General features: G+C 36.8%; 1 protein-coding gene across 14 annotated transcripts in view; it reads right to left on the minus strand.

Moving 5' to 3' along the window:
* LRRC4C (leucine rich repeat containing 4C) overlaps positions 1 to 24,847 on the minus strand; it is a 497,660-nt gene that overhangs the window by 15,547 nt on the left and 457,266 nt on the right. For 2 of the 14 annotated variants that reach the window (XM_042038292.1, XM_042038290.1), the window contains exon 7: positions 1,750 to 1,797. The exons of the other annotated variants lie outside the window; for them this stretch is intronic. The gene's annotated coding sequence lies outside the window, so the exon portion shown is untranslated. The remainder of the gene's footprint in view (positions 1 to 1,749; positions 1,798 to 24,847) is intronic. 14 annotated transcript variants of the gene reach the window in all.

The raw sequence follows: 24,847 nt of genomic DNA on the forward strand, positions 1-24,847 counted from the left end.
CTGTGAAACTGCAGCACATTGTTTTTTACTGAAATCTGTGGGGTTTTTTTTTCCCCAAAGAGAGTGAGGAGCCAAAATTAGTAATATGACATTTTTCCATAATATCCCTCGGTAGATTCATAGTAATTATGTCCATTCTATGCTTCATGAACAAAACCAAGGTCAGGGTGTATTTCAATTAAACTCTAGGTGTTACCAAAGTGCAGTACAGCCAGAATAGCAAGCACATTATTACCAGATCTATCACTGCTGGGCAATGAACAGGTCACAGGTGCTCTTGTCTACAGCATTTGTACACCTTTAAATATTACAAGTGGGAGAACGCTTCAATTCAATTTAGAAGGCAGGTAGTGAAATAAAATTAAGAGTGAAACTATGTGATGACTCAGGGGGACTATAACAACTACTTACAAGTATTTTCCTGGATCTGAACAACAAACTTGGACCTGATAGTTCTGTTATTGGGAATTGCATGAATGTAGTGACCCCAGGGCCCTTTGCATACAATGGGAGTTTTTGGCATCAATCGATCACTCATTGGATTGCCTTAATTAGATGTCAAATATAAACACACCCTCACAAGCCCTCTGGAAAAGAGACAGGTAATATTATTCTCATTCACAGCTGAAGAAACTGAGGCAATAATGGATTAAATCAGTTGCCAAAATTTAGTATGTGTGTGTAAGACACTTTACAAACATGATCTTCACACCCCACACTGGCCAGATGCAACACATATATTATCAAGTATCTGCTGAAAGTTGGTGACACTATAGATGGCAAATCTGAAGAAATACTTTGGGAGTTTGAAACTAAAATTTATAACGCTATTCCTACTTGAAACTCATTGGACATCTCTTCTACCCAGAGAACAGACCACAGACATCAGTGTGGATCACTCGAGACCCAGTCCAATCCTTCCAACAACTATAATGATAAAATTACTGCAATGATTAAAACTGAAAGAAAATTCCTTCCATAGGACTGTGTATCTGGCAAAATGTGACATTCATTATAATTTGGGGTCATCCAACTAAGGAGATGTAAAGCCCTTGAAAAAGAACAACAGTTCACCTTCAGGGAACTAGCCTCAGTAGCTGAAGAAGGAAAGGGAAAACCAGCTGGATTTAACTCCATACAGCACCACTCTTTGTGCCCAGCCATCCAACCAGGTTTTTACCCAATGAAGTGTTCACCTGTCCACACCATGGGAAGGTAGTTTCTCCAGGAAAATGCTGTGGAAGACGGTGTCAAAGGCTTTACTAAAGTCCAGGAGGACAACACCCACAGCCTTTCCCTCACCCACTAAGCAGGTCACCTTGTCATAGAAGGAGATCAGGTTGGTCAAGCAAGACCCGCCTTTCTTAAACCCATCCTGGCTGGGCCTGACCCCCTGGTTGTCCTGTACATGCTGCGTGATGACACTCAAGGTAATCTGCTCCATGACCTCCCCTGGCATGAGGTCAGACTGATCTAAACTCTACAAATCAGCATTACCTATATTCTCTTATGTGTCAATTCTTGTCTAACAAATGTATGTTTCTGACCTGGTAAAGGACTGATGTTGTTTCATGTACCACAGCACTGTTCAAAGATAACATTTCAGAAACAGTTCCACTCTACTGTGACTAATTACTACTGTTTTAATTTCTAGATTCCAAGAGCAAGTTCATTAACCCCCAAACATCTTTGTATAAGGCATAATCATAGGGTCAAACATGCACATATAAGATGACATTCGGATTTTACCTTAACAGGGAATAAAGATCCTTCCCCTTTAGCTAGCTTAGTCACGCTCTGGAAGAAAAATTAATGGTCCAGTTTTATAACTGTGTCAGCTACTTTAATGTGGCAAAATAAAATAATTATGTATTTTTATATATTGGAGCATTGTTTTACTATGTGCGCTGAAATATGACACGAGCAAAATCCCATATCATCCATCCCAATGTGTTTTCTTGAGGTATCCAAGACATAATGCATATCTTTTCAAAATATATCATCTGATTCAAGAATTGATAATATAGATCTGCCTAGAAAGTTATCATTAACAAAGAGAGCTTTGAATGCAGCTTTCTGAAAATCCAAGGCTTTAAAACAATTTGTGAGAAAATTTGGCAAATTATATGAGTTATTTCGGTCCAGACCACCTATAAATCCAAGAAACATAAATTATAAAGATAGAATAGATGCTATCTCTCTGGAACTTTATGCTACAATAAGTCTTACAGAGAAAAATAATAGATTGTTTTTCACATAGACATGGTTTTAAAATTGATGAATACACATTTATTTAATGGAATATCTTCTCTACGTAGGCTGCTTATATCCTGCTTGTCAAAATCACCAACCAAATTCAAAATATTATTACACCAATGTGAAATTCATATCAGAGCCAGGAAATCTAGCTTATAGCACTTTAGCAGAGGATAATTTACACCATAGTGCTGTATATCTGCTTCAAGTTACCAACAGGCTCTAATGCCTAGGATCAGCAGTGCTGCCTGCTTGTTCAGCTGTTCAGACTCTTAAATGCTGATACACTATCCTATATTCATCAGCTCACCACACACTTGCATTTTTACTTAGTTCCATGAGAGAAAATCATAGGTAAAAATTTACTCCTACAGAAACCAAAAGGAGTTTTGCATTTGGTTTCAGTGGAGTCAGGAGTCCATGATGTGTATCAATAAGAATTTGTTATATAGTGCCAATTGCAGATTACTGCTGATGTAAGCACTAGGTCTTTGATGACATTCTTTTAGGACAGTTTTCAGGGAGATGGAAATGTAATTTTCATTTAATTAAAAGTGTCACAGAACATAAAAGGAAAAAATAGTAACTGAGACAGCTAAAAAGAGTTCCTATATATAAAAGTGTGCTATAAAAAACCCAGTAATATAATATTTTATAACATCAATATATTAATGCAGCTGATTTAAAGCAGCTGTCATACCTTATGGTAACAAATAGCTTCCAGAAAAGGAGAACTTTCCTGATAAAGGCCCGAGTACTGAATTCAGGTTATTTTTTTCATTCTATACACTGAAAGACACAGAGTTACTACAGGAAAAAATACTATCTGGTCAATAGTTAAAGATAGTAATAAAGCATAACACAGCTGGTGAAGCTTTCATTCAAATACATGCATTTCTACATGGATAGCTATATCTAATACACCTAAATAGACCTCAACACTATTTTAAAAAAGCTACTTATTTGTTTCCTATCAAGAAAATACTTTCTGAATTTCTGAATTCTAACTGTTGCTCTAGTCTGAGCACATAAAAACTACAGTTGAAGGACAAAATTGCTAATGCGTCCAGCTCTCTTTGCTCAAAACTCTTTCCTGGATTCGTGTCTATACTTTCTCCTCCAGAAAGATGCATGAGGACAAGGACATGAAATATTTTCAAGGAGTCATTAGCAGGCACACATGCAAGCACTTATAGTGGACATGGATAGTGCAGTCATCCTGTGAAGTATCTGAAGAATTTTTGGCGTCATCAGGCACTCTCTTCCCAGAGTATTTCACACCAGTTCCATGGGGTTGTGAGCTACTAAATAAGTGCTAATGTTGCATTTAAATATCAATGATACACAGCATGTATATCCCCAACACTGCCATGCTTTGCAGACCTGCATTATGTAGTGGACTTTTTAGGCTGGAAGATTACACAATTAATTGCAGAGTGGATTTTGCTATTTGCCTATAGGCAAATATAGTTATTTGCCTATTTCCAGATGTATCCACTTGTGCAAGAATGGCTAATGGCAGCTATTACCAAGTAACTGTCTGTCAATGTCTGCCTTTGATCTGCAAGAATGGTTTTAAAACTTGGGTTCAAGCATCTTCAGAAAAGCACCTTAATTTCTTTATTCATATTGCTGTTCATATGCTCAGTACTTAAGAAAGCTCAGAAAGTGACAAGATGTAATCACAGCAACTAGAACCAGCAAAGACTACAGGGAGTTCCATCTCACATTCTTCACATAGCAGCACAGAGATTTCCTTTATTAGACCTGATTTCTGAACTGGGACCTAAATCTCAGAAGAATTTCATGGAAGACAGGACAGCTGCTGTGTATCAGAGATAAGGAATATGCACAGATTTAAGAATTTCCTTTAACACTGCAGTCATAGATCTAAATCTAAGCTATCACTAGCTGGGGGTGGGTGGGGGGGGATGATGGAAAAAAAAAATTTACAGGGAAAAGAAAGTGATATATATAACACTTTCCTGCGGCTGCTCTTTATAATTCTTTTTCCTTTCCAGTAGAGTGAAGGCAATATTTTTCTCTGTAATTCTAGGAAATTGTCTGAATTTAGTCCAATTTCCCAGATGGGATAAACTGGAGTTGTTTCATTCAAGTCACTGAAACCAGATGATTTTTATTCCAGTTGAAGTCTGTGATCCTTGGTACCCTCTAAACTAGACTTATACATTCTTGAAAAGTAAGGTCTCTTGGAAGATCTTACAGCACCCTTCCAATACTTAAAGGGGCATACAAGAAAGCTGAAGAGGGACTTTTTACAAGGGCATGCAGTAATAGAACTTGAGAAAATGGCTTTTAAATGAAAGAAGGCAGATATAGATTAGATATTAGGAAGAAATTCTTTACTGTGATGGTGTTGAGGCACTGGAAAAGGTTGCTCAGAGAAGTTGTGGATGCGCCATCCCTGGAGTTGTTCAAGGCCAGGCTGGATAGGGCTCTGAGCAACCTGGTCTAATAGAAGATGCCCCTGCCCATGGCAGAGGGGGCTGGACTGGATGATCTTTAAGGTCCCATCCAACCCAAACCATTCTATAATTTCATGGGCTTATGAATATCAAGAGGTTCAGACAGCCAACTGCTATGAAAATGGAGGTTTTATAAAATAGGCTTAAAATGGTAAAGATAAGACTAAGAGTTTTAACTATGTAATAAAGAATTCTGATTGCTGAATGATGATAGGATAGTAATCACACCTTAAGAGTGGATCTAGTTTTGGTTCTCAAGAAATAAACTTCCCTTTCTCTGAATAATGAGTTATTTCCTTTCTTTTTCTCTTTTTTAATCCTTAGTGACATAAAGTATAGGGTTGCAATGGTAGTTATGAAATAAAAACAGCAGACATAATCCACATTAAAGGAAGACGGGTCCTTATCACCTCCTTTATAATGTGTTATGTCTGGTGTACATGGAATTTAAGAGGTTTTACATTGACTAATAGATGACAATAGCTTAGAGTTATTTATTGAATTTCATGTAGGTGTTTCCTTGTGAGTTTTAAATCCTACACCAACAAACAACATACATATATCTATATATCTATATATATATATCTCACAGTTACTTTATTCTCCACTGAAATCTAAGTATTTCTGGAGAGAATCATAGCAGGTTTTTTATAGTTTAACATGTTATATCAAGAAATACTGAAGACTTCTATCTTCAACTGAAATCAAAGGCAAATTTTAGAAATGTGGGCTATATATCTATGCTCAAATTTGACAAAAAACAATTCGGGTAAACTTCCCTAGTGTTTTGGAAAATACATATTTGGAAAAGGATTCAAATATAAGTGGAGTGGATTTCTCATTCATTTCTCTATCATGTCAGAGAACAGTTATTTCTGTCAGAATAGCACTAGAGCACTGCTGCAGAATTAGCTTGGGAGAACAATCTGCTTTTATGAATTTGATAAAATAGCTTCTTGCAACTTTCCATTTCGTTCAGCAGATGCAATGGATCATTTTTGGGAGAGACAGAAAGCTAGGTATCCAATGGGAAGAGACTGGTACCTTACATTGTTTAGATAACAGTAAACTAAGCGTACTGATAATCTTTCTATCAGTATTTGCAGAAGCATGTGCCAGACTCTTTTCCCTCGCATTTGGTCTGAGTGAGACAGGGCATGAGAGATTACTTGGGAAACAGACATGAATTACCTTACCTCTTCCTCAGATAGTAAACCATCATTTTGTGGGATCTATTAACATCCAGTATCTGCTGTCCAGACTGCCCTGAGCAACATTTCTCACTTAGAACAGTAACAAATTAATGTTCAGTGGCAAATACTGGGATTTAAAGTCCACTCTATAGGTATCCACAAGAAGAGAGCAAAGCTGTATTACAATCTTTTCGTAATACTTTACAACTGTTTAAAGAGGGAAAGTTTTCTGCAGCTCCACAAAGCAGCCCAGCAAGACTTCAGTATATCGAAGTCAGAAAAACAGCTTAACTAGTCTCCCCTTAATGTATAAAAATGGCATAGTAAGTCACCTTTCCGTTTAATTAAGGGTCTTATAAGAACTGAAAAAATTCATTTTTCCTTCTTAAAGAATACTAAATCCTTCTTTTAAAATTTAATTTACCTGCAGCCTGGTGTCCAAGTTGCCAGCAATTTCTTTTTTTCCTTAAGTGTAGTACAAATTGCTAAGTACGTTCAAAATTATATAGCAGCAAAAATAAAAGATTTTTTTTTTCTTTTAATGGTTTGGGGTGCTTTTATTCTCACCAGGATCCCTCACATTTATACTAAACACAGATTCATTTTTCAAAATGAAATTTAACAAGCTGTACTTAAGAGTGAGAAATGCACTTACTAGACCATATGCAATTGCTCTTCGATGTTATTCTTTATCTCCCAATTTTTACTAAAAGGTAAAGTAAGAACATACTAGGAAATGAGAGGAATCATTTTATTAGTCACTGCTGAACAATACGAACAGACAACGCAGAAACAGCAGACAGTATACCTGGAAGCTGGTACAGAGCCACTGCTGTCTTCATGAAATTCTGATTTTCAGACTGTTGATCCAAGGATTTTGAACTGGGATTTGCTTCACCTTCCTTGCAGACTACAAGGAGCAATGATCAACTCCATTTTCAGTGCAATGATCCTTGGCCATGCCACTCTGCCCATTGTATGGTGGCACAATCATCAAAAACATGAATAAAATTCAAAGATCCATACTTCAGCTAAAATGACCTGACTTTAATCCCCTAAGAAAAAGGTCCTTTTTTTATGAACACATGCTGAATTTTGCTATTTTTGGAATATTCTCTCAATGGGAAATTTCAATATCAATTCAGTGCATAGCGATCACTTCATTCAACACCAAATTAGTTATGGATGCTGAGCCAGTGCTCTATGTCATGAAGAATGCCTGTAGAAAGCCCTGACTGTGCTGTAATAGTGGTTACTGTCAAAAATAAAATTCACAGGCCAGATCCACAGCTTGTATAAATCAGTGTAGCTTCACTGGCACAGGCTCTGTCTCACTGCATCCATTTAAATAGTTTCTCAAACTCCTGATCCAACATTTTTATCCAAGTGCTGGTTCAGGTAACTGTGGGCCAATGTACATACACTTAAGGAAAACAACAACAACAGCAACAAAGGATACCATCTCTCTTTGTTCACTCTTAATGAGGAAGAATGAAGATTAGTCTTTTAATATTTGTCTGGTAATTAGTTAATTACATTCTCATGGAAATTATATTTAATGCAGTATTTCTCAAATATGTTTCAAACTTATCAACAGCAGGGTCATAAAGATCCTCTACAACAATTTGTGTCTCTGTCCTTTACAATGACAATTGGATTTCTGTCACAAGGAATAAACAAGGGGAGGTTCCTAGTAGATGTGGACAATGGTTAGGAGGAATTCAGTGTTTGATATGCATGAGTCTTTCCTCTGGAATGAAGACATTAAAAGGTTTAGATTATAAGTCCTTAAATTTAATTTTCACTCCTCTCCTGATGAATTATGCCTTGCCAAAGCCATGCCAAAATTAACAAACAAATTCAGAATCAAAAATCCCAAGTTCTAGCTTTCTTTTTCAGTCTAAACAATGTCATTTTCACAATAGTATCAAAAAGATATATACTTTCATCAACAGCTACTAAATAATCAGCTATTTTGAACTGCAGAAACTGAACTAACCACTTTATCTCCCCTATTTTCCCAGTCACCTCACTCAAGGATAACTCCTGTGCCATTGACCAATCAAGTGATTAAGAGAACTTCAGAAGAGAAGTTGGAATGTTTCTATGACATTGCTGTTTCCCACTTGTCCCTTCAGGCAAATATCATACCCCTTAATTGTATCACATTCTCTTATGCAATATGCAAAAATATCACCTTTCTATTTAAAGTTACAGATCTATGTTAAATATGAGTTAACTATTGGAGAAGATAACAACCTTCCATTATTTTGAAAGTTTGATCTTAGTGAGGCCTCACAGCACTTCAGTTGAATTAGAAAAAAAGTGCATAAACCTATCAGGACTGCATTAGACAAAAGTACCCATAATCTTTGATGCTGTTTCCTTTCTTACAAGTATGAGCTACTAATTTTTTCCTGTTACTTAAAGCAGCTGGCTGTAAAATCTGGAAAGTGTAAAAAGGGTTTGCCAAGAGAAAGCACTTCAAAAATTGTTCTGTAGTTTAAGATCAGTAGTTTATTGTCCAAAATGCATCCAAAAGTGCACTTCTGATATACTTTACAGTATCACTCCACATGTTGCTATAGGAAAAAAAAATTATTCATACTCACTTTGTAGGGTAGAACTCTAGGTTTGCTGGAAATGAAAGTAGCATTTGTCCAAACAAGTCAGTCTTTCAGGGATTTCCCACCCTATACTGCCTTGCCTACATGTAGTATCAGATTCCTGATGTATCTACAAGATCGGTCGTCACAAGTTAATCTTAAACCTGTTACAGAAAACTAGAATTAAAACTTGGCTTTTGTAAGCAGTTTAGGGATTTTTTACCCTGTCCCTTGTTCACTCACAGTAAAGCTGAGTGGTGTATGCGACATTTGCCATTAGTTGCAACTCTTAGTTGAAGAAAACTATGTCCTGTGCCACATCTAATGGGGTAATTCCTGCAATACATGTAGCAGAACTTTTGTGTTGCAGTACTAAAGATTATAAATTTACACCCTGCTGCTAGAAGATGCTGTTGGGGTCACTACTCAGTCTGAGCTAAAGCTGATTTGATCTTGAAAATCAGCAGAGTAGCTTCCTGACTCAAGATCATAGAGTCATATAGTCTTTCTCAATAAAGGGTCAGATTAAAAAAAAAATAAATGAAAAGAAATCACAGGGGGGGAAAAAACCAAGAAGCTCATTTCAGCTAATTACTACCACCATATCTGGCTCATTAGTGCCACTGACTCATGTGGTGTGAAAAACCAACTGAAAAGGTTGCACACCAGCAAACTAAACATGAAAAATACTCTTTTGTAATTATAAATGAAATAGAATAATTGATTTATGGTCAATTAGTCCTCTGACCATCTGATATAACTTAAGTGATAAATAGGTAAATAATGTAAAAAACATAGGACTTGTGAGGAAAAAAATAATTAGAAAACATATCTTCTTAATAAGCTGATTTTTTAAAATTTTTTTTACTTCATCTCCTCCCCCCATCCAAAACTACTGCCAACAGAACTTACTGAACAATAGCCTGTTATGCAATACCATGAAATGTACACAGTGGTTTTGATGATAATAAACTATTCAAAAGCCTAGAAATATTTTTTGCAGAGCCTGGGGATAAAAATCTAAAGAATTTAATTTCTACTGACTTTACAAGAGAGTTTTATCCATTCTACAAGATAACCCCCAACCACTATCTAAAAGAAATAATTTTAATTAGGTTCTGGGGAGGAAATGCTGGCCCCAGTAAAATAATTAGAAAAACACTTTCTTTCCACAAGAGATTCATTACACTCCATATGTTTTTAGAAGAAAAGGAATGCAGTCCTGTTCAATTTTTAGAAGATCTCTATTCTTTTCATGCCTGTTAAATGCTACATCGAATCCTCTCTCACTCATATGTATTTTCTTGTGAGTCATTTAGAGATAAGCACAAATACATGGAGATTTAAAGGACTGAAGCCAGCATGCTTCATGATAATTAAATCCTTAATTCCTAAAGTAGGAGTAAGGTATCTACCTAATTTTGAGGCTCTGAGCCAGAGCTACTCTTTGCAGCTTGTTTTTGCATTGCTCATTATAATTTTCCTGGAGTTTTAAAAGCCTTCTTCTCTTGGGTTCACTTGACTAATATATAGATCACCTATTTCTAAGTTAGAAAGAGAATCATGTTGTGATGTCCTCTATCCCTAATTTAGTGTCATCCACCCCTTATTATGTTCTTACTAGTTCCTGCACTCCACATAGAGATAAGAAAAAATGATGGATCTGAGAAAGTGCAAAATTATAGTATGCAGTGGATGTTTATGCAGAGGATATGAAACCATTACCAGTCCTTTGAGACAGTCCTGAGAAACTAGGATTCAACAACCAGAATATTGTGCCATGCAAATGGAACTGAATTGCTTCTGGGGAGAGGTAATGAAATGGGAAGATGAGTGTCTTCGTTACCATTTTCTATTTCATAGAATAATCATGCCTTAAAGCTGCTAAGACCAGTTCCTCACATACTTGTTTGCAGTGTGGGGTTCCAGAGAGATCACGACATTTACAAGTGCTGTTTCATCCTGCCCAGGATGTTAACCCAGCTGACTGTCTATTCTGTTGTTAGTTGAGAGGTGAATACATAAACATACACAACCATATATATTTCATAGAGACACATACGTAAAAAAGAGATAGGGACTGGAATTAAGGTCTCAAAAGAGGAAATTAACTCACTTGCCTACTGACTCACCCTAGCCTAGCCTTGTTTGAGGATAGTCACGTGATCCATTAATTTGAAATCTAATTATGGTCTACTACTAAGCACAAATGCAGGGAACTGCATGTACCCAAGGAGACATTTCAAAGAGCTTTCCTCTGTGGAATGTCTGCAATACCTATTTTTAAATCAGGACCCAAGATTTTGCCTTCACTGAAATGAAGATAATCTCTGCACAGTGAACCAAAAGAGCATTCCCTTAATTAGTGGTGTCTGTATTGGGCCAGACACAAACATGAGAGAATTACATTCCAGTGCCCAGAATTACTTAAAATCTCCTTCAAATGTGTCTTGTTGAATTGGCAAATATATGTTCTTATGTGACTAAAAACCTCACTTTTTAAAAAAAACGTTGATAGCTCAGCATTTTAATTACATTAAATTTTCAGTTCTAGTTTAGCCTTTGGACTTGACGGCATAGGGAAGCAATTCTACCAACAGAGGAGCAGATCTTTGTAGTCCATATAAAAATCACCCCAACTTTTTCTAAGATAGATTCACTTGGGAAATCTTTCTTTGTTGAAGACCTGTTTCTTTTAAAAAAACAGTTCTTATGGTGCAATTGGTACCCTTATATCCTTATAAAATACTATAGGTGCTGGATTAGGTGTTTCATTTGAAAACACATGCAGCAGCATAACAGAGATGTACAGCTTACTGCAGCTGGGATTCCGCACACACTAAGATGACCTCCTAAAACTCTCCATCATCAAAAATTTCATGTAAACATTTGTCACCCAATGTTTTAGTCCTCCTGAAACCTTGAAAATCAAATGACATTAAACAGAACATTTTAGTTATATTATCACTGTCAGCACAAACAATTCAATCAAAATTATCACAGCCAATAAAAATCAACAAAGATCACAGGTTTTAAAAATTATCTGATCACTAGAACAGGGAAATCATTATCAGTTTCTAAAAACAGCTGTGGATGGACTGTGCTTTTATAACCCATTAAAGGTATCTTAATTTTTACAGTTATCAGGGTTCCACTATTTCACATTGGTGCTTCAGAGGAGCTTTATCTGAACACAGTGTTCCATACCAGCAGCCCTGCAATCAGCAATAAAATATAATGAACCAGTGTTAACAGCACGGTGTACTAGCCTTAGCAGTATGTCAGTCAATGTTTTTTTAGTTTGGCCATGAAAATTCCAACTTGCCTGTAAATTCAGATAGAAAATACCTTTTTCACGAAGTCTGTGCTGCAGGTGTCATCTCTGGCTCTCACTACGGTTTTTTTCCCAGACCAATTAAAGACAGCTTGCCATTACTATTAAAGTGTTCCTAAGTCCAGCTCCAGACACAGAAGGGACTCATGGCTTTATAGTTTATTGTAGACGTAGCTGGGTTTTCATTCCATAGGCACCCAGAGCCAGTAAAATAAACTTTTCCCTTCTGCTGCACACAATTCTCCAGTTACATTGTTAGGTGCTTTCAGCTTCATTTGAAACATCAGGTACTGGTCATTGCTTAAAGCAAGATACTGGATGCCGTGGTTGTGTGACCTGATCAAATATAGTAAAATCTCTCCCTGCAGGAAGCAGACATCTCTCTTGATAACTGCGGCTGCTGCCGTGGTGATCACACTGCATGCAGTGCTGTGTCTGCAGGGGGAATTTATGGGCATACACTGCAGGCAAAGGAGGCTGGAAAGCTGGGGGCAGAGCAGCCGGGGTGCAGAAACATCGTGGATGGCCAGCAGTCCCCATCGGGCTGTACCACAGCAGAAAATGAGAGTGCAAGGGAGCTGTTGACAGCCCACACACTGAATGATGGGTTTCTTTCTGAAATGAGGAAAGTAAAACAACACTCAGCAGTGATGAAAAGAAGTAAAAGAGCAGCCCTGAACTATCACTTCTTTCAGCGTTGCAGGGACTGGCTCTGTGCCCAAAGCAAAATTACATCTAGACTCTCACACGCAGCTGAGCAGCTGAGAGAGAAATGGTGGTGTGTGCAGGGACTATCTGAGTTAAGTTCCCATTTCTAATTGATCCTAAAAGAAGCTGAAGATTCCAACCTCAGGATTCAGCCTAAATGTTATGCATGTCTATTTTTTGCAGTCTTGTGCAGCCAAATGTAGAGTTGTTAAGTGATACTAGAGTGTCCCTATAGGACACATAAAAGTCCTTATTCAGGCAAGTTGCAGCTCACAGAAACACTTTCCCAGTGCTGTGCTCTCACATCTGCACTCCGCTAAAACCAAGGAACCTCTACAAACACCGATATCCTCCCCAAAAAAGCAGCTGGTCTCTGCTATTCACTAAGAGGTACCACCAGGGGTAAAGGTTGATCTAGATTTAAATGTGGGGTTGAGGGGTGTTTGTTGGTATTGCAAATATCTCAAGAGGATTAAACCCACAGCTTTACTGAACTGAATAAAAGAGCTACAAAGCACTGCAATTCAGAGCAGGTATTGATATATTTATTGAGATGACTTTAAAAGGAAACTTATACACAAGTTATTTTATAACTGCCATCTGTCAAGGAATTCTATATTTTCCACTAGAGCACTTGTACTGCCCGCTCTCAGGGATGGGAAAAATGGATGAAAATAATCTCTAGGTTGAGCCAGTAAGGCAGTTCCTCAACTGTCTCCCTGCATATGAGGGGACATATGAGTGAAGCCACAGATGGGCCAGCTCCAAGACAGACGGCTATTTCATTTTTTAAATGACCAGCAACAGATAAAATTGCCAGCCATCTAAAGCCATGTTGTTAGCTGTTCTTTATGCTGAGTTAGGGTCACTGCCTGTGAAATCAGCTTGTCTGAGAATAATCAACATACTGTTCTCAACTATTTCCAGGGAAAACAGAGCTGGTTTTGTTTCCTGTCATTTCAAGTTTAATTTTCTCTTCTTAATCCGAGTTTTAAAGGATCTCACAGAAGTGTCAACTCTGTGTTGCTTGATGAGGGAATTTCATTAGTCTAAGGTGACATTTTAGGTTTTGTTTAAATCATTTCTAGTGTTATTGCTTCCTGCAGAGAAGGATTCTTTTGAATTACCAACACATTGCTGTGCACAGTAGAGACCTCCTTTGGCAGGATATGAAAGAAAAATCACGTACTGATAGCTTTTCATACTCTAAAAGTGGGCAGAGAGTAATAAGGAAAAAGGCAGTCAGAGAAACTCTGAGCATGGACAATTTTTACAAAAAGAATAATTAGAGGACAAGGCATGTTCCAAAGTTGTTGACGAAAAGCTTTTCACATAAAGATGCAATTAAAACTCCCGTGACCACAGCTCAGAAATAAATCTATGGCATATCCTTCTGCACCAGACTTAAAACTAAGTATGCATATGCATAATGATAAAATGTGTGTGAATGCCTCTTCATTTGCATCAGCAGTATCCTTTAAAAAGAATTAGAAATATTCAGCAAAATATGATATATAAAAATGTAGAAAACGATCATAAAATTCTTTAGACCACAGCTGTCAAAGTCTGTCTCTATATTTTCCAACTTACCTAGCATTTCTACAAATTTACACTTACCCCAGCCAGCTTGACTTCATTAAAATCAATGCCCAGTTCCCAAATACTAAGCTATTAATTGTTCTAAAGTCGACTCTTAGAAACCAAACTCAAATACCTAAACATGCTCAAAATGTATTTTAAAGCTGTTTTATTGATGGTGGCTACAAATAAGATTTAAGCATTCAAAAACGTAGCAAAGTTCAGAAATTATTGACAAAATTATTTTTTTTTATATCTGCTAGTTCCCTTTCTATTGAGCTCAAAGACAAAGCATTTTTTTTTTAATTACTTGTATTCATAAATCCCTTTAACACTTAAGATCTGTTTAAAATACAGGGTTTTTCCCACATACAAAAAAAATTAAATTTTGTTTATTCGAAAGTTCTTGAAGAGCAACGCCAATCTTAATAATGAGATTATCAAAGCCACTTGACACATATTTAAATGTGAATTCTTTAGTTATTTATCTTTTCCAGTAAAGAAAGAACTATTGCAGGAATGTACTGTCAACAGAAAATTTAATTTTAACACAAGGGATTATTTGCCTCTTTTTCACCTTTTTTTTCTTTGTATTTTAACATTTTCCTGCAGAGCTACGATCACAAATAACAGCATTATGTTGGCACATGAACTGCAGAAACAAAACCTTATTGGAGCTTACTCCTTGTCCAAGCTGAAGAAAGTGCAGACTGCAAAGCGCACATGCACTAGCTGTAAAAATTATGTCAGCTTTAATAATTTAAGCTATTATTAGTAACACTGTGTGAGCAGGCATGCTTCCCAGGATTCTCTATACACAAGGCAGAGTTCAAAATTCATGTATTTCCTGTGGTTAGGCTTTATTATTGCACAAAATGTAATAAATTTGCTTAGCACTTAAAAATATGAATGTTTCTATATAGACCTCCTCAAACTTAGCTGATGGTGTTTGTCCTTTCTCAGGATGCCTTAATCTTTTCTCTTTAACAGAGCCACTCCTGTTCTATTTAGGTCATGATAATGAGTTACCTGCTTTGGTGAGTCCTGGTGCTGCTATTGACAATTCTTATGATTTATAATGAGGTATTATTTTTAAGAGTCAAATTATTTTACCATCCTGCAGTCAGATATGATACTTTTTGCTCTTTAAAATCACGTATACATACTGGAATTTGCTGCAGAAATTGCTACAGTCCATGTGTAAATATTCACTGTTTTTTTCTGTTTTTTAATAAAATAAAGACAGACTTCCCTGAGAGTTAATGGCCACCTCCAAGTTTTGATTTTATGCTTAGCGGGCTGAATAATAAGACTGGTCAGGAATTTTACAAGACATTATTTTTTTCACAAAATCCTTGGCAATAAGACAAATTTGCCAGAGCTTCCAGTGGAGTGGCAAGTCCAGAAAGCGCATCAGCCCTGTTTAGAGACATTATCTAAGACCATCTCTCTCTGCCTGCTGCAGAGTGAGGGACCTGGTGGTCATGGAGCATGTTCCTTTGAAGTTCCGTAAGTCTGGCTTAAGCTGATTCTCCAAAATACTTGTTGCTCATCTTTGCACTTAAGCTTATGCAAGAAGGAATGCAGGTTTCCAGAGCAGCTCAGGAATCTTAATGTTTTAGTTATTTTTTTCACTTTAGTTAGCTTGAAATAGTATCTTAGGCTTCCTAGTAAACATGGAATTTGTGAAGTTTACTCTGCAATTCATTTCTTTTCTCTTATTATTTCTTTTTGAGGTAATGACTTTCATCATCCAGACAGTTTTACTGCAGAAAGGGATAGGCACATGTAGGAAGAATGGGATGGTCAGCGGGATGGCAAGGATAATTCAGATAAATGCATTCTGCAATGCAGGGAAACAGCTCTGCAGAGGAAGATTGTGACATAACAGTGGATAACTCTACGAAAACAATTTTATAGCAGTCAAAAAAGCGTATTAACGTCAGGAATTATTAGGGAAAGAATGGAAAACAAAAGCTTTGCCATTCCCTCTTTAAACCCATTACTTCTACAAGGCTTTTGACACTGTGATATTCTCATAGGCAAGCTCAGGAAGTGTGAACTGGATGAGTAGATGGTGAGATGGTTTGAGAACTGACTGAATAGCAGATCTCAGAGGGCTGTGATCAGCAGCACAGGGTCTGGTTGGAGCCCTATCACTGGTGATATCCCTCAGGGTTCAATACTGGGCTCAGTGTTAACTTCATCACTGACTTGGATGACGGGGAGATGCCTCCTCAGCGAGTTCCCTGCAGACACAAAGCTGGGAGGAGCAGCCCATACCCCAGAGGGCTGTGCAGCCCTTCGGCAGGCCTCAATGGCTGGAGAGATGGGCAGAGAGGGACCTTCTGAAATTCAGCCAAGGCAAGTGCAGCCTCCTGCTCCTGGGCACCAGGACAGGCTGGGGGCTGAGCTCTTGGAAAGCAGCTCTGTGGAGAAGGACCTAGGGGTCCTGGTGGAAAACAAGCTGTCCATGACCAGGAGTAGGCAAAAAGGCCAATAGTTTCCTGAGGCACATTAGGAACAGCACTGCCAGCACGCTGGGAGAGGTGATCCTGCTATTCTACTCTGCCCTGGTGAGGCCTCACTTGGAGCACTGTGTCAAGGTTTTGCTTCATCTCTCTGTATAAGCATTAGAAAATAAAAAGTGTATGCATCAAGACACAAAAATGAATACTTTTTCAGAAAGCATGTAGTTATACAAATGGATGCTAGACAAGTATTTGGAAGAGTAAACCAATATGATTTATTAAATATAAATCTACTTCAGGCTCAGAAATGAATCTGAACTGAAAAGAGTCAGAGACTGACAAATACCTAGCCAGGGAGGATGCATAAACAGTTGACACGCTCTAAGACTCGGGTGTGTTCATATAATTCCTTATAGAAGAAAGAATATCTGAGCCAGTATCACCACCCTTATGTTGGGGCACTCATCATGATAAAAGGAGTTACCTGGATGACCTTGCATCAAAAACTGAGGACACAAGCTAGCAGAATGACAAACTATCAAGAGTATCACAGAAATAGCATCCCAACAAAGTTTTAAGTTGAAAAGAAATACATTAATAATAATAATAATCTTATGTTTTCCTATAAACTTTCCTATATATCTGCTGTGTGCTACTACAGGAAAAATATACTGAGGTACATGGACCTTTGGTCTGACTTGGAAAGATCATTCTTTTGTTCCTGTTAGGTAGCTGGAGACCAGGAATATTAACAATATCATACATTATAAGAAATACATTGACCAGAATTTCCAAAGGACTAATTGTCCTACTGGAATGAAAAAGGGGGTAGCAGATTGATAGGAGAAGAAAAATGGAAAGAACCAACACAAACCAGACTTTGTTAGACATGGGGATTTGCCATTTTGCTTTTCTGCAAGAATTTGGGACTTAAATACGAAAACAAGTGTGTGACTAAAGCACAAAAAAGAAAATGGAGGACACATCCCACAAAGTGTGAGCAACGTTCAAGAAAAAACCTCTTGAAGCCTCAATCATACATTGATGGCAGTGGAGTCAAGAGAACATAGTTAATCTTGTTCTTATTGGATTGATATCTGCATTGGAGTGGGATGTTTTAATGCTAATGGTACCAGTTAGTTACATTTATAATTTCCTTTAAGTCCAATATTTGAAAAAATAAGAACCGCAAACTTCAAGAAATCTCTCTTAATTCAAGCAGTGTATAAATTTGTTGAGTCAGTGGAGGTGTTTTCCAATAAAAGAGCAAAATACTAAACAACTATACAGATTGTCTAGGAGTCTGAAAGAAAAATTCTATCAAGTATTTCCACTGGAACTCTACCAGACAATACACCATGCTCTACCACACTACAAGCAAAATACCTAAGTAATAACAGGATTCCTCACTATTCACCAATAATGCAGACAGAAACACTTCATTTTTCTGGTTTTGAACAGCTTACATACTGCCAATGCTACATGGTAAAATTAGATGAATAGAAAAGAGTGAATACCTTTCCCTACTAAGAGTGCTTCAAAGTTAACATTCATGACAAGAAAACACAACAAACAGAAATATTTGACACAAGAATGCTATAAACAAATCTATTCCAACACGTGCACACATTTGTATGCACACATACAAATTCTTGTTTGTCATTCCCACACCTTCTAGATTGTTTCTACCTCTTAAATAACTTTGAACAGATGGAAAAAAAAAAAAATGTTCTTTGTTCCTTGTTTATGTATTTGGCCAAAATTTTGGTGCCGGCATTGGAATTTGATCCATGCTTGAATCCTTGATATAGTCACTATAGCTATTAAAGAATTGACATATTAATTGCCACTGCAACTTCTTTTGCATTAAATACTAATTCTCTACTTATACCCCAAGATTCAATATAGTAGAACATCTTCCAGATGGAGAAGCTGAAGTTGCAAAGCAAAAATACAGAAGCAAAGCAAAACCTAAAGATAGGGAGAGAAGCCAATTCCTGAAAAAACTCACTTTTTTTCCCCCTAGCGTTTATTTTCATTACATGGTGTAATGTGGCCTTCTCATAATCTCACAAGCCAAGAGGAACCTTGATCCATTCTTATTCCAAATTCCACAAATTCAACAAAGTTGACGCAATTTCTGATTGTCTGAAGGGGAACTTCCATCTCTTTCCATCCCACTGTGTCAGAATTTTGCTAGTAAGGGTTTTCTAGTAAATGGTCATGGGTTTTTTGGTTTCGGTTGGGTTGTATTTTTTTCTCATTTTTGTTTTTTTACCTACTACTATTTATTACAAAATCAGAAGGATTTTATGACAGTGCTACATAAGCACGAAACTACATAAAATTTTGACTCAGTATTAGCCTAACTCTGGCGTTAGAAAAATCAATGAAGTGGGAGCAAAGACACTTTCAAATATCTTTCTCTTATTCATCATAGATATAATCAAATGATAAGTCAATTGAAAACCCTGGAGTTTACATTCATTGAACTCAATGTCTTCTACGTTTTAGAGTTCAAAGTATTTTTAGTTTCGTGCTCCAGAGTCATATAGGCATTTGTGTTTGCTCACATCTTAATTACATTGGTTTCTCCTCTTTCCTTTCTCCAGGATCTGTCACTAAGATTAAAATTGTTGTTCAAAGCACATCTAAGCAAGAAGGTGACTTTAGGGTTCATTATCTAATTGATCAAACAACCTGCTAATTAAATGTATCTGGGCCTAATCAAAGTAGAGACATAATGCAGCAACACAGTGAAACTGTCAGCGAGGTGCGTGAGACTCGCACCATCAAGGCGAATGGAGCTCACTATGCTGCTTAATTACATTAAAGCTATGATTTTCCAAGGAGTCTAGCAGAGACTTGGCTGTGTATCTTAAGTTGCTCTGGGTATGTAAGACTGTAATTTGGAAGTGCCTGAGTCTTAGCAATAAGCTCTGCTTCACATGACTGCTCTCGCCAAGCTTGCTCAGCTCCTACAGTCTTGACTCAGCACATTTGAGGCTAGTGTAAAACCTGGGCTGAATGATTCAAATGAATGGCCACCTTCATGGTTCCATAGTCAAAGCCAGACATATAGATCTGGTATATCTCTAGTGTTCCATAAATCCCCCTTGTTTCTATTGTTTAAAAGTAATGAGCTGCAACAAGATTTACACAAACTACCTTGTGCTCTCCCTTAACTCTAAAGCCAGTAAAATTTTCTTTTTCATTAAGGCCTATCTCTATTCTGAAAATATAAACAAATACATGACTAATTTCTATAACTCTGGTAATGACTCATCTAACAAGAAAAGAAGATCAGGGAAAACTATTCTCCACAATTTTTCCAATTATAAGAAAAAACAGCAACTGTATCCATTGAGGAAAGATTTAACAGTCTAGATTGATAACATGGTTGGAGACAGATAAAATATATTCTTAGATCTATCTGAACAATAATACATAGGTCTTACTGACTGAAGACTAGTCTCTTCAATCAAGGCTAATGTATACTTTACACTCAATGTTTCTTATGCAATGGTTAACTATGATATTTTTCATCATAGGCATTGCATATATTGCAGTAACATCTGGAAGTCCAAATCATGGTGCTAATGATGAAAGAATCTTACCCCAAAATTGACCTTAAAAGTGAGGACAGAGGCAGGATGATTTGTTTAATCCCATTTAAAAAATCAGGAGCACATCCATGACCCAAGCTCTCCAGCATGTTTTCTGCTCTAACTTGTGGGCAAAACTCCAGCTGTTTAATGATGTGGACAAAAACTCTAAGGCATGGCTCTGCCTGGTGTCACTCCTAGTTAGTGACCAGTTGTACACTGCTGCAGTATAAATTGCCCTGGAGCCAGCACAGTTTCCCCATTATTTTATAGAGTGGCATCTTAAAAATGGAAGAAATTAGCCACTAATTATGATCACACACTGCTGCCACATATCCCCTAATTGTTTGACTATTTCCAAACTTCTCACTACTGTGAAAGATACATAGCAATAATCTCCAACAGAGAGAAATATCTTCTGCCAAAGAGGACATTTGCAGCCATTTGCCTGGGTAGAGATCTCCAGTTATAATTCATATGGAAGTATTTCCATAAGTCCAAGTATAATGATTCTCACACTGTGCCTCTAAAGCCAAAACCAGAAACAGAAAATATGGTTTTATAAACCTGAAATAAATAAAAGTAGGTTCTAAAGTAAAGATCTAATGAAATTCACTTCAGTGTGAAGAGAATAGGAGGTAAGACTAGAAGAAAAAAGAAAAATTAAAAGCTTATATTTTTACACAGACTTTGCAGCCAAATCAGTCTTCAGGAGCACTACCCATAATTATATTCTCAAACATCATAATTGTTCCTGGGAAGCATCAGCTGGTTTTGAACCATCTTTCTTCTGAGATTAGTTCAATATGTTTACTACTATCTCCCCAAACATGACTGACATACTCTAATTTGAATCTTAACCATTGTGGGTATATCTAGCCCCGGTATCTGAGGTTCCTGTCAAATCCAGTGTCATTTCATAAGCTCCAAAGGCTGTCACAGCAACAGAAATTACAACACAACCCTTTTAACTGAAAGCATTTTAGCAATCAACAAAAATTTTGATGGAAAGTTAGTGTGTATGTCAGGAAGAAAGCATGCACAAATAGTAACATGTTTGAATTCCTATATGAATTCAAATATGAAATTTCAGTTTTGTTATCAAAGAAATTTCATATCTGACTTGCACTTTTCAGAGGCAGCAGGCCATTAATCACCAGTGCTACTCAATTCCCAGCAGCCCTTTCAGTTCTTTAGTTTTATTTTTGAGTTATTTGTACAAGGGGATGAACTGACTGGTATTGTCTAAATGCAAAAAAAAAAAAAAAAAGCAACCAAAAAACCCCAAACCAACCACCCAAATCCAAAAACCGTATCTTAAGAAGTATATACAAAAAAACTTCCAAAAAAAACAAAAGTTGCAGCTTTTCTCTAGATAATAGCCTAACAAAAAGAAGCATTAGTTCAGAGACAGAAGTTGCCTGCTGTTTCAGAAGTTTAGTACAACTAGAAATTTCATTATTGGATGGTGTCAAGGGCACAGATTTGGGGAAGGAGCTTCCTTGGGTAAACCTGTAAAGTTTTAAAGCATTTAAACTGGCAGAAGCTGAGGCGCCTGATGCAGATTCAGCCAAAGGACCCTGTGAGAATTTTTCTTTACTTCACAATTAGGGCAGTCAAGGAAAATTCAAGGAATTGGAAGGGCATGTAAAATAGGCAATAGCACCACCATAAAGAGTCAATTAAGAGTCTTCATATCCTGAACCCTGAGCTACTTCTTTAGCAAGAGCAATGGCTTAACTTTCTAACGTTTTGCTACATATTGGACAGAGGAAACATCTCCATTTTTCTGAATTCTCTAGTGTGCTTCTTTAGGCACTCGGCAACTTGTTCCAGGAACCCCTTCTGCAATGTTTAAAATCTGAGGAGTTCATTAGAAAGAAGCCAAAGAGAAAAATACATTTACCTCATTTTGATTACAAAGGATTGCCATTTTGGGGTTTCTAACTCCCTACAGGCTTTTAGAATTGAATTTTATAACTTTCCTTCCAGAGATTATTTAAGAGAAAAAACATTTAAATCATCAAGTACTCCATAAATATGCTATTTATAATATTATCTTCTATAGAGTGAGAAAGGTTTTTTAAAAAAAAAAAGAGTTAATATAGACCATGGCTGAGAACTAGCAAAGATGAAGTCTGAGCAGTTTCACTGAAGCCAACAACCTACCAAACTCATTGTCTAATTAATAAAGACTTTTTATTTGACTTTGTCTAGACTTCCAATAACATACATGAAATCAAGAAGGCAAGAACAGGAGATTTGTCTCTTGCTCATACTCTATGTCTTCGCCAAAATGTCACCTTCCTTCCTGTTATGAAAGGAGACATCAAGCCCTCAAATTCTGTCTTTATTAGATTTTATAGCCTTCAAGTGAGCACAGGTATTTATTGCACTAACATGGCAAATGTCTAGCAGCCTGCAAGTACACAGTAAAAGTACATTTACAGGAGCACAGCAATCCTCTTCATGCTTTTCTATGGAAATGTGGGCACTGCAGCAGATCATTAATAGTCATATTTTAAAACATACTGGGGATGTTACAAAGGAAAATAACAATAGGAGCTCCTGGAGGTTGGAGGGAACACTTAAGTGATGGAAATAACACATTGTGACTTCAAAATTATTTACTTGGATATTCTTTTGAAAGGGGTCATTGCCTCTCCTGTTTCTAGCAAAAGCAGACCTCAAGCAGGGAAAGGTGGGATGCCTTGACACGGGCACATCAGTGGCAAAACAGGCAGAATTCAGATCTCTGACTGACAGCTCGATTTCTTTCCTCCACAGCAGATGCATTATTTACTAAACGGGGAGTTGATTCATCCAGATCAGTGAGTACTTGGACTCATCTTATTTCAGCAACCTGCATTTTACATTTTTTCACAGTTTTAACAAACACAGTGCAAAATGCCCAGCCAAATGAGAACAGTTTTCTCTCCTTTCGAAGAGCAAATGATGCCTGCATGATTTACAGTTGCTGTATTAATTATGAAAAAATCTATTTACTTACGATTTTTCTAAGCTACTCCAAAAGTAAAACCATTTAAACATTGATTCAGTTTCAGTGCCTAAGAGAACTGCCCCCAAGGGATCCCAGCCACTGAATCATTTGAAAATGCCCTTGTAAATTAGCAAGCATTGCACAAACACTGCTGGCAAATTCAATCATTTCTGTGTCATGCTGCACTGTTATCTCCTGCTCTCTTAGAGAGCTGAAGTTCATTCTGCCTTGATGCCATGTAGGCTAGTGAGATTATACAAATGATTTTGCTTAAGTAGCACTGACTCTATTAATATTTAAATACAGAGAATAATAAAACCAGAGTAGAAAGACTTAGAAATTAAACTACCAATTGCATGGTGTTTCCTCATGTTCTCTATTTTTTTAATATATCATCTCTTTAGCAGTATTTTTCCATTTTAAAAAATCTTTTGTATTTAATATAGAGCTATTAGAAGAAAGAAATGCAAAAGATCAAGGTTCAAGCTACAGTATTTCTAATGTCTCTCAATCCCTGCAGGCTTTCACAGAATTAACCAGGGTCAGAATTTTGAAAACAGATGCTTTTTCCTAGGCCCAGCCATCAGCACCCGTTAGAGATGTTACTATATAAGCACTTCCAGAAATCTGAGCCTTGATACAATAAAATCAATCTCTTGTTTATTCTTTGATTGATTGCTTCCTAATTTACAGAAAACTGAGAAAAATATTCAAAACTTTCATATCACATATATTCCTCCAACAACTAATGGAACTACGTGTGGAACTATCATATGAACCCCATGTCGAAAACAATTATATTCTTGCTATAAAACTGAATTACACCTGCAAGTAGCAATGTGTTAGTTGAGACTATTTAGCTAAAGGATAAAAAGCTGAATTTTAGAATTTATTCTAATCTGTTATAAAACACTTCCTAAATTCTAGACTTCATGAATTCATACTTATTTTGATCATGCTATAAACTGATCTCAGTGTTTTACATGGTTACATAAGTAAATGTTTAAAACGCCTGAGGTATTACTGCAAATTAAATATAAATATAGAAAAAAAAAAAGACTGTTCTGGTTTTTCTGGGGTTTTTTCCAAGACTAGGAGACAGTTTGAAGTTCTATTAAAAAAATACTGCTACACGAGTTTTCATTTCATCAGGGTTAAAAATGTTAACTCTCAGTGGAGCAGTGAGGATATAATTAAAGTTTGCAGATGCTGTGTTTCCAATATTTGTAAAGGCATGTGAAAGACATGCAGAATAATTCTTACTATAGTATTACAAGTGTTATTCTCTGACAGTCTATTAATATTTTCCCCATTTTATTCCCTAAACTCAAGTAATGTTAATATTGTTCTCAGGCATATTAGGAAGGTTCTGCCTATTCTGTTCTTTTAGTTTCATAAGCACACATAAATTGGTGTCAACTATATTTGTATAGATAATTAAATATTATTTAATCCTTTCTTGACTGATAAATAGAAGTGATTAAGCAGTACTTGAGTAAAGAACTATAGCCTCAGTCGTCTGCCCCTCCTACAGCTAATATTTCAGCCTTAATGAAGTTAGTCATCTTACATTAGGTATAACAGTGCCAGGCAAATTGTCAGTGATGCC

The sequence above is a fragment of the Corvus kubaryi genome, unplaced genomic scaffold (assembly GCF_017639235.1).
Source record: "Corvus kubaryi isolate FWS band 111438036 unplaced genomic scaffold, C.kubaryi_AGA036_p1.0 37392, whole genome shotgun sequence".
Classification (NCBI taxonomy): Eukaryota; Metazoa; Chordata; class Aves; order Passeriformes; family Corvidae; genus Corvus; species Corvus kubaryi.